This window comes from Octopus sinensis, linkage group LG27 (genome assembly GCF_006345805.1).
Source record: "Octopus sinensis linkage group LG27, ASM634580v1, whole genome shotgun sequence".
Taxonomy (NCBI): Eukaryota; Metazoa; Mollusca; class Cephalopoda; order Octopoda; family Octopodidae; genus Octopus; species Octopus sinensis.
In genome coordinates this window covers 12,777,138-12,790,471 of record NC_043023.1, presented here as the reverse complement: position 1 = coordinate 12,790,471, position 13,334 = coordinate 12,777,138, and the positions used below count along the sequence as shown (strand labels likewise).

Genomic DNA, 13,334 nt, shown 5'->3' with positions numbered 1-13,334 from the left:
TAAGAGTTAGCACTTCCTTCCCTAAGCTTGGATTCGAAATCGAGTCCAAGAATCGTCGGACGTCAAATACCAATGCATCTATAGGCGCGAAATTAAGAATCCCTTTATCCTGACATTGCTCAGGTCGGAGGTCAAAGGGAGATGATCAATCAGTTTCTGTCAGAACAAAGGGATTCTTAATTTCGCGCCTATACATGCATTGGTATTTGACGACCGATGATTCTTGGATTCGATTTCGAATCCAAGCTTAGAGAAGGAACTGCTAACTCTTACACCCTTGTATGTTTCTTTATATTCGCGAGTGCCCGTTCTCCGTATTTTATTTTTTAGTATAAAATATTTAAAAAATAGATCAATCTTTCTAATTTCCTCCATACTTTATGTATTCTGGATATATTTCCCATTTCCTAACTTTTTCTCACAAGTAAGCGTAATTATCTTGGAGAGGTGCGCGGTACTACTAGCGAACAGTGGTCCAGGTGCGCACACTCGCGCATCCGTGCTAGCTAGTCGTATGTAGTCGATCCTACGACTTTTTAACCCTAACCTTAGTTTGTTTACAAAAATAATGTATTTACTTAGTTTTAAAAATTGTAGATTCGACTACTCACGACTAGTCAGCGCGGATACGCGAGTGCTCGCACCGGGACCACTGTTCGCTTGTAGTACCTTATTATTATTGGTATTATCATCATCATCATTACAGCCTTAAAATAAATCTTTGTCAACTTACCGTATTCAGATACAAACAACGAGTCAGCGATCGTTAATTAAGCACCTTAATTAATTAATTAAGGAAAGTTATATCCCTTTATATGGTTATAGTTCTTCAATTTTCTATGACTGGTTCGTTTCGTTCCGGTGTCTTCTTTGTCCCATCCTGTCAACGATTTTACCTTCAAGGTAATATAGAATATATACACTCACATATTCTAATCTACGACCGTTTCCAGCGCACGAACTGGACCCCGTCGCAGACACCGAAAGAAAGAAGGCATCTTTGACTTATATCTTCCTGATGTGACGTCAGGCCGTTGCACTTCCGATCCGTTTCTGACGTCATTTTCTCTCCTGTCCAATCATTGTCCTTCCTTCACACTTCTCTCTCATCTAAAGAACAATGCTTGGATACCTTTTGGGGATCTTTTCGGTTTGACCGGCAGTTTTTGAAAATAATTTCCACGTAACTAAACACTTTTAAACTTCGTATACTGGTAGAATGTGTTTATAAAACATCTGTTTCTCTTGGCTTTATTGAGAAAATTCTACAGTGTGGAAGATATTTGGGATCTTTTCGGTTTGAACGGCAGCTTTTTAAAATGATTTCCACGTGTTAGGGTTAGAAGTGGGGAGAAAAGGCTTTCTGTTATCTTCACAAATGTAAACAAAGTCACGTGCGTACTTATATATGGAAGCATCGCCTTATTATTTACTTTGTGTAAAAAGAAAAGGATCTTTTCGGTTTGACCGGCAGTTTTTTGTAGCGGTGTCATATGAAATTGTCACCCATAATTATGACCCTAGTATCGATCTATTGCATTTCAATCAGTGTTAGTGTTAGGGGTGGAGGAAGTGTATCTTTTTTTCTTCAAAAATGTAAATAAACCCAATCTGTTTCTTAAACGAGGGACATATTCATAAGGCACATAATGTTTTTTTTTTTACCTCAATAGACGTCATTGATTGCTTGGAATTGCAGAAATAAAAACAACAAATATGTTACAAACTACAGAATTTTCTCAATAGAGCCAACGAAAAAGATGCTTTATAAATACATTCTATCTGTATACGAAGTTAAACATTTTTTTAGTTACCTAGAAATTTTAAAACCTGCTGTTCAAACCGAAATGATCCCCATTATTCCCAGAGAACAGTTGTCGAACCAGATGGCTGCACCAGGCTCCAATCTGATCTGGTAGAGTTTCTACAGCTGGTTGGTGTTAGGAAGGGCATCCAGCTGTAGTAACTCTGCCAGATCAGATTGGAGCCTGGTGTTGCCACTTGGTTCGCCAGTCCTCAATCAAATCGTGCAACCAATGCTAGAATGGAAATCGGACGTTAAACGATGATGATGATGATGATCACAGTGATCTATTTTCTCTCATGTATAATTAAGTTGCTACTTTGAGAGAACCGTCAGTGGATGGAATGTAGTGTCGTGTGTTCGATATTCGAAGGTTGATTAATTCTTCCAATGACAATGGGGAAGGAAAAGATGGCCCCGCTCCCAACATAATGCACAATTACGAAAGGAAATAGAGAAACGCTGGGATTTTTACCTTTTGACCTACAGATTTAAAAGATAATTCTTAAATCTGCAGAAAATTAGGAAGATTCATCATCATCATCATTTAGCGTCCGCTTTCCATGCTAGCATGTGTTGGACGGTTCAACTGGGGTCTGTGAATCTAGAAGGCTTCATCAAGCCCATTCAGATCTGGATGCCCTTCCTAACGCCAACCACTCCGTGACTGTAGTGGGTGCTTTTACGTGCCACCCGCACAGGTGCCAGAAAGAGCTGGCAGACGGTCATGAACGGATGGTGCTTTTACGTGCCACCGACACGGTGGCCAGACAGAGCTAGCAAACGGCCACAACGGATGGTGCTTTTATGTGTTACCGACACGGGGGCCAGACAGAGCTGGCAAACGGCCATGAACGGATGGTGCTTTTACGTGTCACCGACACGGAGGATAGACGGGGCGGCGCCGGAAACGACCACGATCGGATGGTTCGCTTAACCACAGCTGCACTTCCCACTGATGTTGATCGACCTCAATTTGGTTCTGCTTTCTGATATATGAATTGATTTGCTTTGATTTTGATTTTGACTGTTCTCACTGGTCTTGCTAAGTCTTCCATTTTTAAAAGTATTTTATACTAACAAATAAAATATGGAGAACGGGCACTCGCGAATATAAACAGATCATGTTGTGAAGCCAGCTGTAGATGTCTCCTTAGGCTGAATTACATCAACATCTCTCTATATATAAATGGCCAAATGTCTGTCTCTGTGTGCCTGTCCTTTATACAAATCCACAATTTTTCAGTTAGAGGGCTCGCACTTTCTATGGTCATTCAAAACCGTCCAAGGGTGGTCGTGCACATCTTTACATTTCCCCAGTCACCCCGCAAAGCCATTAAAAAATCAATAGAACAAGGATCTCTGAACAAATAACAATATTTATTTTTCTGTCTGTACAAGCGTTACATCTCTGGACAATCAGTAGCTAGATCGCCTTGGTGCGGAAGCAGCAGAGACACTTTAATCACGATTGTGAAGGCATACTTCTCAGATTCGCGGAAGTCATGGATCGCCTTCAGAATTCCAGCCACACGGAGCTGGTCAAGTTGCGTCCGGCTTGGTTGGAAGCAGGGGCGAAGAGGGAGAGGGGACAGCGGTGAAGCCTAGCTGCTGCTGATGACTGCACATGTGCATAAGGGGCTTCCGGCAGGCTCTTACCCCTGCGCATGCGTGGATGAAAATCCTAAAATGGTGTCTGGGACCAAACGTCACTATAAGGTTGCCCCTTGAGAGCGGAGCATGAAAATAGAAAGATTGTAGTGGCACCAGAAATAAGATGGCTACCGATTACCCAGATGTGGCAGAAAAATGTCAACACAAAAGAAAATGTAATCACAATATAGATATAGGCGCAGGAGTGGCTGTGTGGTAAGTAGCTTGCTTACCAACCACATGGTTCCAGGTTCAGTCCCACTGCGTGGCACCTTGGGTAAGTGTCTTCTACTATAGCCTCATGCCGACCAAAGCCTTGTGAGTGGATTTGATAGACGGAAACTGAAAGAAGCCTGTTGTATAGATGTATATATATGCATGTGTTTGTGTTTGTCCCCTTAGCATTGCTTGACAATCGATGCTGGTTTGTCTATGTCCCCGTCACTTAGCAGTTCGGCAAAAGAGACCGATAGAATAAGTACTCGGCTTACAAAAGAATAAGTCCCGGGTTCGAGATGCTGCATTAAAGGCGGTGCTCCAGCATGGCCACAGTCAAACGACTGAAACAAGTAAAAGAGAAAGAGAAAGAGAGAATAAGCATGCACAAAGAATTTTATTTTTACAAAATGTTTAATAACAAAACATTGAAAATGTCCAGTACACAAAAGAACAGCTGTCTGTCACAGGAAACAATAGAGAATCCTCCTCATCATCATTGTATAACATCTGTTTTCCCTGCTAGCATGGGTTGGACGGTTGACTGGGGTCTGGGAAGCCAGGAGGCTGCACCAGGTTGCAGTCTGATCTGAAGTGTTTCTACAGCTGGATGCCCTTCCTAAACGCCAACCACTCTGTGAATGTAGTGGATGCTTTTTACGTGCCACGGGCACAAGGGCCAGGAGAGGCTGGCAGCGGCCACGATCGGTTGGTGCTTCTTACGTGCCACCGGCCCGGAAGCCAGTTGGGACGGTGCTGGCAACGGCCACGTTCTAATGTTGCTTTTTACGTGCCACCAGCACTGGTATCACAGCTACAATTTCCATTAATGTTGATTTATTTCGATTTTGATTCTGATTCTCCCTTCCTCAACAGGTATTCACAAGTAGAGTTTTGTGTCCCAAGAAGGAAAGGTATGCATAAGTGGACTGGCTACATTCTATGTAGAGGCCATGGGTTATGGTCTCACTTGTCCTGCCGGGTTGTAATAAATTTTGATATTGATACGATTACACCTGTGTATGAATACTCATATGTGTACTTAAGTGGCGTTTTTGAGAGAATGACTCACCACAAATATCACAATGATATGGTTTTTCCCCAATATGAATACGTTTATGTTTAGGTAAGTCACTACTGTAAGAGAATGATTCACCACAGATATCACATTGATATGGCTTCTCACCTGTATGAATACGTTTGTGCCCTTTTAAAGTAGAGGGCTGAGAAAATGATTTACCACAGATATCACACCGATATGGCTTCTCACCCGTATGAATACGTTTGTGCCCTTTTAAAGTAGAGGGCTGAGAAAATGATTTACCACAGATATTACAACAATATGTCTTCTCTCCTGTATGAATACGTAGGTGTCTGGTTAAAGGGCTATTTTCAGAGAATGATGCACCACAGATATCACATTGATATGGTTTTTCCCCAGTATGAATACGTCTGTGACTGATTAAATTGCTATTACCAGAAAATGACTTACCACAGATATCACATTGATATGGTTTTTCCCCAGTATGAATACGTAGGTGTCTGGTTAAATGGCTATTTTCAGAGAATGATACACCACAGATATCGCAATGATATGGCTGCTCACCTGTATGAATACGTTTGTGCCCTTTTAAAGAAGAAGGCTCAGAAAAGGATTTGCCACAGATATCACACTGATATGGTTTTTCCCCAGTATGAATACGTATATGACTAGTCAAAGTACTATTTCTAGTAAATGATTTACCACAGATATCACACTGATATGGTTTCTCTCCTGTATGAGTACATTTGTGTTTAGGTAAGTCAGCACTTCGAGAAAATGATTTACCACAGATATCACACTGATATGGTTTCTCTCCTGTATGAACACGTTTGTGACTAGTTAAGTTGCCACTTTTAGAGAATGACTTACCACAGATATCACAGTGATATGGCTTCTCTCTTTTATCAGAGATTTTTGCTTTAGTTGAATTATTCATTATGAGAGAATAATTTCGTTATACATATCACAATGATAGTATCTGTTTCATTTCTATGAATGTTTGTGTTCAAATGCATCAGAGAATAATTAAACGTTATGTTACTTTCATTGGTGATCTTGCTTAATATCTAAAACAGAAGATATAAATTGGTTAACTCTTTTGTAAAGTTACTCAAACTTAACCTGTAGGTTCATCATCATCTCTACATTCCAGATGGCAAAAAACATGTTGCTCTTAACTCCATCATCCAGAAGAAATACTTCCCCATCATTCATCAAAGATTTTTTTATATAAAGAGGCTGAACTTTTGATGAATGTGTCTTATGAATATATGGTCTTCCTTTAATTGATGAAAGTCAATCAAAATATCAGACACACATCTGAATGAAGAAATTTCTTTTAAATCAACATGGTATGATATTCTGAAATAGGAAAAAAATTCATTTCTATGAATATATTTGTGTTGCTATTTTCAGAGAATAATTTAATGCTATGCTTCTTTCATCTGTGATCTTGCTTAATATCTAAATCAAGAGGTGACAATTGCCTGCCCCTTTGTAAAGTTATCCAAGCTTAATTAACCTGTAAAACAATCATCTCCTCTATATTCCAGACAGCAAAGACTTCAAATTGTTGCTGTTAATTCCATCGTCCAGAAGAAATATTTTGCTGTTGTTTTTCACAGATTTCCTTTATGAGATGAGTTTGATGTATTGATGAATGCTCCTTATAAATATATCATCTTCCTTTGGTTGATGGGAGCTTATAGAATATCAGAGGCACATCTGAATGAAGTAATTTCTTTCATATCAACAGGATGTTATATTCTGAAATAGAAAAAAAAAGAAGCAGTGAGATAAAGAGAATCATTAAACGACATAGTAATTCAACATTGCAAATCTTACAACATCAACACTGTCGTCCATTTAATGTCTATGTTTGCAGGGGTCAGAATCCATTGAGGCATTGAAACTTTTACAACATTCTGTATTGAGATTTCTCTATTGTTCTGCCATATGAAAAATTTTGGTGAAGGGTTAATTAAAATTTTGGCTATGGTGGATCCAATCTACTTCATGCGTGCAAGATTCACTACAAATATATTTGTATACACACACACACACATATATATATATATATATACATACAAGTAATAAGAGAAGGACCACATGTGGTCACTCTAACGCTAGAAATAGATCCGCAAAGGGAATCCACCACTAAAGAATTGTTCTCAAGCATTAATTCAACACGCCAAGAATGTAAGGGGGCAGGACAAATGAAAAATAACGAAAAAATGGATTAACTCTATACAATTGTTTCATCGTTAATAGATTGTGTAATTTTACTTACAAATCATTTTCGAATCATCGGTAGAGTATATCAAAAACATAATTTGCTGAACCAAACGCCAAAATCCATACGAAATTGATGTTATTAATTAATATTCAATTTCTTTCACCCTTACACACACACATATATGTATACATAATAATACATATATATGCATAAATACATACGTATACGTACATACATGTTTGTTTATATTCGCGAGTGCCCGTTCTGCGTATTTTATTTTTAGTGTAAAATAGTTAAAAATAGATTAATCGTTCTAATTTTCTCCGGTACTATTTAAAAGAGTCGTGACTAGTCGATCCTACAACGACTACCTACCAAAGTAATTAAAACACAAAATAAATAATTTTTGGCGATCCTTCGGTATAGATACCGTGAGTGGCTTTGTTTACATTTCTGAAGATAACAGAAACCCTTTTCTCCGACCCCTAACACAAACCTTAACCATAACCCCCCCCCCCCATATATGTATAAAAAAACACTTTCTTGAAATGTATCTGGTACTTCCGGTACCTATACCGAAGTTACGCTCATTTTTTCAAACAAAGAAAATAATTTTTTTAAATACAAACATACAAAGTAAGGATCGACTAGTCACGACTAGCTAGCGCGCCCACCGGGACCTCTCTTCTTAAATAGTACCCTTATATGTTTGTTTATATTCGCGAGTGCCCGTTCTCCGTATTTTATTTTTTAGCATAAAATATTTAAAAAATAGATCAATCTTTCTAATTTTCTCCATACTTTATGTATTCTGGATATATTTCCCATTTCCTAACTTTTTCTCTCAAGTAAGCGTCATTATCTTGGAGAGGCGCGCGGTACTACAAGCGAACAGTGGCCCCGGTGCGCGCACTCGCGCTAGCTAGTCGTATGTAGTCGATCCTACAACGACTTTTTAAACCTAACCTTAGTTTGTTTACAAAAATAATGTATTTACTTAGTTTTCAAAATTGTAGATTCGACTACTTACGACTAGCAAGCGCGGATACGCGAGTGCACGCACCGGGACCACTGTTCGCTAGTAGTACCTTATTATTATTGGTATTATCATCATCATTACAGCCTTAAAATAAATCGTTGTCAACTTACCGTATTCAGATACAAACAACGAGTCAACGATCGTTAATTAAGCACCTTAATTAATTAATTAAGGAAAGTTATATCCCTTTATATGGTTATAGTTCTTCAATTTTCTATGACTGGTTCGTTTCGTTCCTGTGTCTTCTTTGTCCCATTCTGTCAACGATTTTACCTTCAAGGTAATATAGAATATATACACTCACATATTCTAATCTACGACCGTTTCCAGCGCACGAACTGGACCCCGTCGCAGACACCGAAAGAAAGAAGGCATCTTTGACTTATATCTTCCTGATGTGACGTCAGGCCGTTGCACTTCCATCCGTTTCTGACGTCATTTTCTCTCCTGTCCAATCATTGTCCTTCCTTCACACTTCTCTCTCATCTAAAGAACAATGCTTGGATACCTCTTGGGGATCTTTTCGGTTTGACCGGCAGTTTTTAAAAATAATTTCCACGTAACTAAACACTTTTAAACTTCGTATACTGGTAGAATGTGTTTATAAAACATCTGTTTCTCTTGGCTTTATTGAGAAAATTCAACGGTTTGTAAGATATTTGTTGTTTTTTTTCTTCAATTTCTGCAATTTCAACCAATCACTGACGTTTATTGAGGTAAAAAAAACATTCTGTGCCGTATGAATATGTCCCTCGTTTAAGAAACAGATTTGGTTTATTTATGTTTGTGAAAAAAAAAATATACCCTTCCCCTAAAACAGATTGAAATGCAATAGATTGATACCAGGGTCGTAATTATGGGTGACAATTTCATATGGCACCACTAGAAAAAACTGCCGTTCAAACCGAAAAGATCCGTTTTCACTTCTATATGATTACTTTAACATTGAAGGGTTCACATAATCCCATTATTTACTGGCAGGGTCACTAGCATGCCAGACAAAATGCTTCACAATATTTCGTTCATCAATAGCATTGTTGAGGGATCTTTTCCTTTTGAACGGCAGTTTTCAACACAATTTCTAGTTAACTAAACACTTTAAAATTTCGTTTACTGGGAGAATGTGTCAAAATAAAACATTTTTTCTCTTGGCTTTCTTGAGAAAATTGTAATTTGTAAGTTGTCTCAGTATGATCTGGCAGTGTTTCTACAGCTGGATGCCCTTCCTAACGCCAACCACTCCAGAAGTGTATTGGGTGCTTATTATGTGCCACCTGCACAGGTGCCAGGGAGTCCGGCATCGGCCACGATCAGTTGGTGCTTTTAACGTGCTACCGACACATTTTCTTAATTGTTGTCAGGTTCCCGCTTCGAAAAGTAATTACTGTAACATAAAGAGGTTCACAGAATTCTATTATTCACATTATTATTATTATTAGTAGTAGTAGTAGTATATTATCACCTTTACAGCCTTAAAGTTAATCTTTATCAACTTACCGTATTCACAAATAAGCAACGAGTCAGTGAATCAGTAATTAAGCACCTTAATTAATAATTTAAATGTTGAACCGGGGTTGAAATGTAGCAGAAGTTATTTCCCTTTACATGATTGTCTTCTTTCAGTTCTCCAATAGGTGGCTCTACTGACTGGTGGGATTCGTTGTAGTTTCCTCTTTGTCCCTTTCTGTCAAGAACTTCACTTTCAAGGGTTTTCAAATTTTTACAAGATTCTTTCAATAAAGTGTACTCACACATTCGGATCTTTTCGGTTTGAACGGCAGTTTTTTCTTGCAGTGTCATATGAAATTGTCACCCATAATTATGACCCTAGTATCGATCTATTGCATTTCAATCTGTTTTAGGGTTAGGGGTGGGGGGAGGCTATCTTTTTTTCTTCACAAATGTAAATAAACCCAATCTGTTTCTTAAACAAGGGACATATTCATAAGGCACAGAATGTTTTCACCTCAATAGACGTCATTGATTTGTTGAAATTTTCACCCATAATTATGACCCTAGTATCGATCTATTGCATTTCAATCTGTTTTAGGTTTAAGGGTGGGGGCAAGGCTATCTTTTTTTCTTCACAAATGTAAATAAACCCAATCTGTTTCTTAAACGAGGGACATATTCATAAGGCACAGAATGTTTTTCACCTCAATGGACATCCTAAGGGCATACAGCCAAAGAAAGCAAGCAAAATCTGAGCGGAACCTGGAGCAGCACTCTGGCTTGCCAGCTCAGGTCACAATTTCCCACCCAGGCATGCAAAGGAAATGGACACTGAAGAAGAAGAAAAGAAGAAGAAGGAGAAGATGGAGGAGAGGAAGAAGGAGAAGAAGAAGAAGATGAAAAAGAAAAAGAAGGAGGATGAGGAGGAGAAGAAGAAGAAGAAAGATGAGGATGATGAGAAGAAAACAAACAGACAAAATCAATGAAGAAGAAGAAAAAGAAGAAGAGAAGAAGAAGAAGAAGAAGAAAGGAGGAGAAGATGAAGAAGACGGAGAAGGAGGAGAAGGAGGAGGAGGAGAAGAAGAAGAAAAAGAAAAGAGGAGGATGAGGCGGAGAACAAGAGAAGAAGGATGAGGATGATAATGATGAAAACACAACAAAGACAAAATCAATGTCACTTAAAACTTTTATTCCTTATTCCCATTCCTTTATTCTCTCATAACAAATTCCTCAAAAATCCAGCACAATCATCTTCAGAAACCAAAGTCATCTCTGTGTTGATATATTTAGATATATAAATGATATTGAAGTTGTGATTCATGAATTTCATGTTGACATCCAAGAAACTGATGTTAATAATGTCAAGCTTGAAGAGGAATAAACCCTGTCTTTTAGCAGACAAAATATTCATAATTCTTGTCATCATCATCATTTAGCGTCCGCTTTCCATGCTAGCATGGGTTGGATGGTTCGACCGGGGTCTGGGAAGCCACAAGGCTGCACCTGGCCCAGTCTGATCTGGCAATGTTTCTACGGCTGGATGCCCTTCCTAACGCCAACCACTCCGTGAGTGTAGTGGGTGCTTTGTACGTGCCACCGGACACAGGTGCCACACGGGGCTGGCAAACAGCTACGGTCGGATGGTGCTTTTTACGTGCCAGCCGCACGGGGCCAGGTGAGACTGGCAATGGCCACGATCGGATGGTGCTTTTTACATGCCACCAGCATTGGTATCACAGCTGCAATTTCCATTGATGTTGGTTGATTTCGATTTTGATTCTGATTCTCACTTGCCTCAACAAGTCTTCACAAGTAGAGTTTTGTGTCCCAAGAAGGAAAGGTATGCATAAGTGGACTGGCTACATCCCAGGTAGAGGCCATGGGTTGTGGTCTCACTTGTCCTGCCGGGTTGTAACAAATTTTGATATTGATACGATTACACCTGTGTATGAATACTTAGATGTGTACTTAAGTGGCATTTTTGAGAGAATGACTCACCACAAATATCACAATGATATGGTTTTTCACCTGTATGAATACGTTTGTGACTGATTAAATTGCTATTATCAGAAAATGACTTACCACAGATATCACAGTGATATGGTTTTTTCCCGAGTATGTATACGTTTGTGACCAGACAAATGACTAAAACAAGAAAATGATTTACCACAGATATCACAATGATATGGTTTTTCCCCAGTATGAATACGATTGTGATTAGGCAGGTCACTACCGTGAGAGAATGATTTACCACAGATATCACAATGATATGGCTTCTCACCTGTATAAATACGTTTCTGCCCGTTTAAAGTAGAATGCTGGGAAAATGATTTACCACAGATATCACATTGATATGGTTTTTCCCCAGTATGAATACGTATATGAGTAGTCAAATTACTATTTCTAGTGAATGATTTACCACAGATATCACACTGATATGGTTTCTCTCCTGTATGAGTACGTTTGTGTGTAGCTAAGTTAGCACTTTGAGAAAATGATTTACCACAGATATCACAATGATGAGGCTTTTCCCAGTATGAATAAATTTGTGATGAGTTAAAGTGCCATTTTCAGAAAATGATTTACTACAGAAATTACACTGATATGGTTTTTCTCCTGTATGAACACGTCTGTGCCTTCTTAGTTTACTACTATGAGAGAATGACTTACCACAGATATCACATGAATAAGTTTGTGTTTATTTAATTCACCACTGGTAGAGAATGATTTACCACAGATATCACACTGATATGGTCTCTCTCCTGTATGAGTATGTTTGTGTTTAGGTAAGTCAGCACTTCGAGAAATGATTTACCACAAATATCACACTGATATGGTTTCTCTCCTGTATGAGTACGTTTGTGTTTAGGTACGTCAGCACTTCAAGAAAATGATTTACCACAGATATCACACTGATATGGTTTCTCTCCTGTATGAGTACGTTTGTGTTTAGGTAAGTCAGCACTTCGAGAAAATGATTTACCACAGATATCACACTGATATGGTTTCTCTCCTGTATGAGTACGTTTGTGTTTAGGTACGTCAGCACTTCAGAAAATGATTTACCACAGATATCACACTGATATGGTTTCTCTCCTGTATGAGTACGTTTGTGTTTAGGTAAGTCAGCACTTCGAGAAAATGATTTACCACAGATATCACACTGATATGGTTTCTCTCCTGTATGAGTACGTTTGTGTTTAGGTACGTCAGCACTTCAAGAAAATGATTTACCACAGATATCACACTGATGCGGCTTTTCCCCAGTATGAATAAATTTGTGATGAGTTAAAGAGCTATTGTCAGAAAATGATTTACTACAGACATCACACTGATGCGGCTTTTCCCCAGTATGAACACGTCTGTGCCTTCTTAGATTACCACTTTGAGAGAATGACTTACCACAGATGCAAAGAGAGAGGTTTGGAGATGCCACTATGAAAGGTTGCTGAATAAAGAAAATGAATGGGATAAAGAGAGTCTGCCGAATGTTGACCCAACAGAGGGACCAGCTATCCGAGTTGATAGTTCCGTGGTAGCTAAGGAAATTAGAAGCATGAAGACAGGGAAAGCCCCAGGCCCATCAGGAATTACTGCAGAGATGCTCAAAATATCTGGCAGTGTCGGCTATAACCTAGTCACCCGTATAGTCAGCCAGGTGATACACGAAGGAGTCATACCCAATGACTGGTGTAGCAGCGTACTAGTCAACTGCTACAAAGGTAAATGTGATGCCCTAGATACAAATAATTACAGAGGTATCAAGCTGTTGGATCAGGTAATGAAGGTTACGGAGAGGGTCATAGCCCAACTAATTAGAGAGAGAGTTAGTTTAGATGAAATGCAGTTTGGGTTTGTGCCAGGGAAAAGCACCACTGATGCTATATTCCTG

General features: G+C 38.9%; 1 pseudogene; it reads right to left on the bottom strand.

Moving 5' to 3' along the window:
* Positions 1-13,334, bottom strand: part of LOC115225178 — a 100,549-nt pseudogene that overhangs the window by 26,963 nt on the left and 60,252 nt on the right.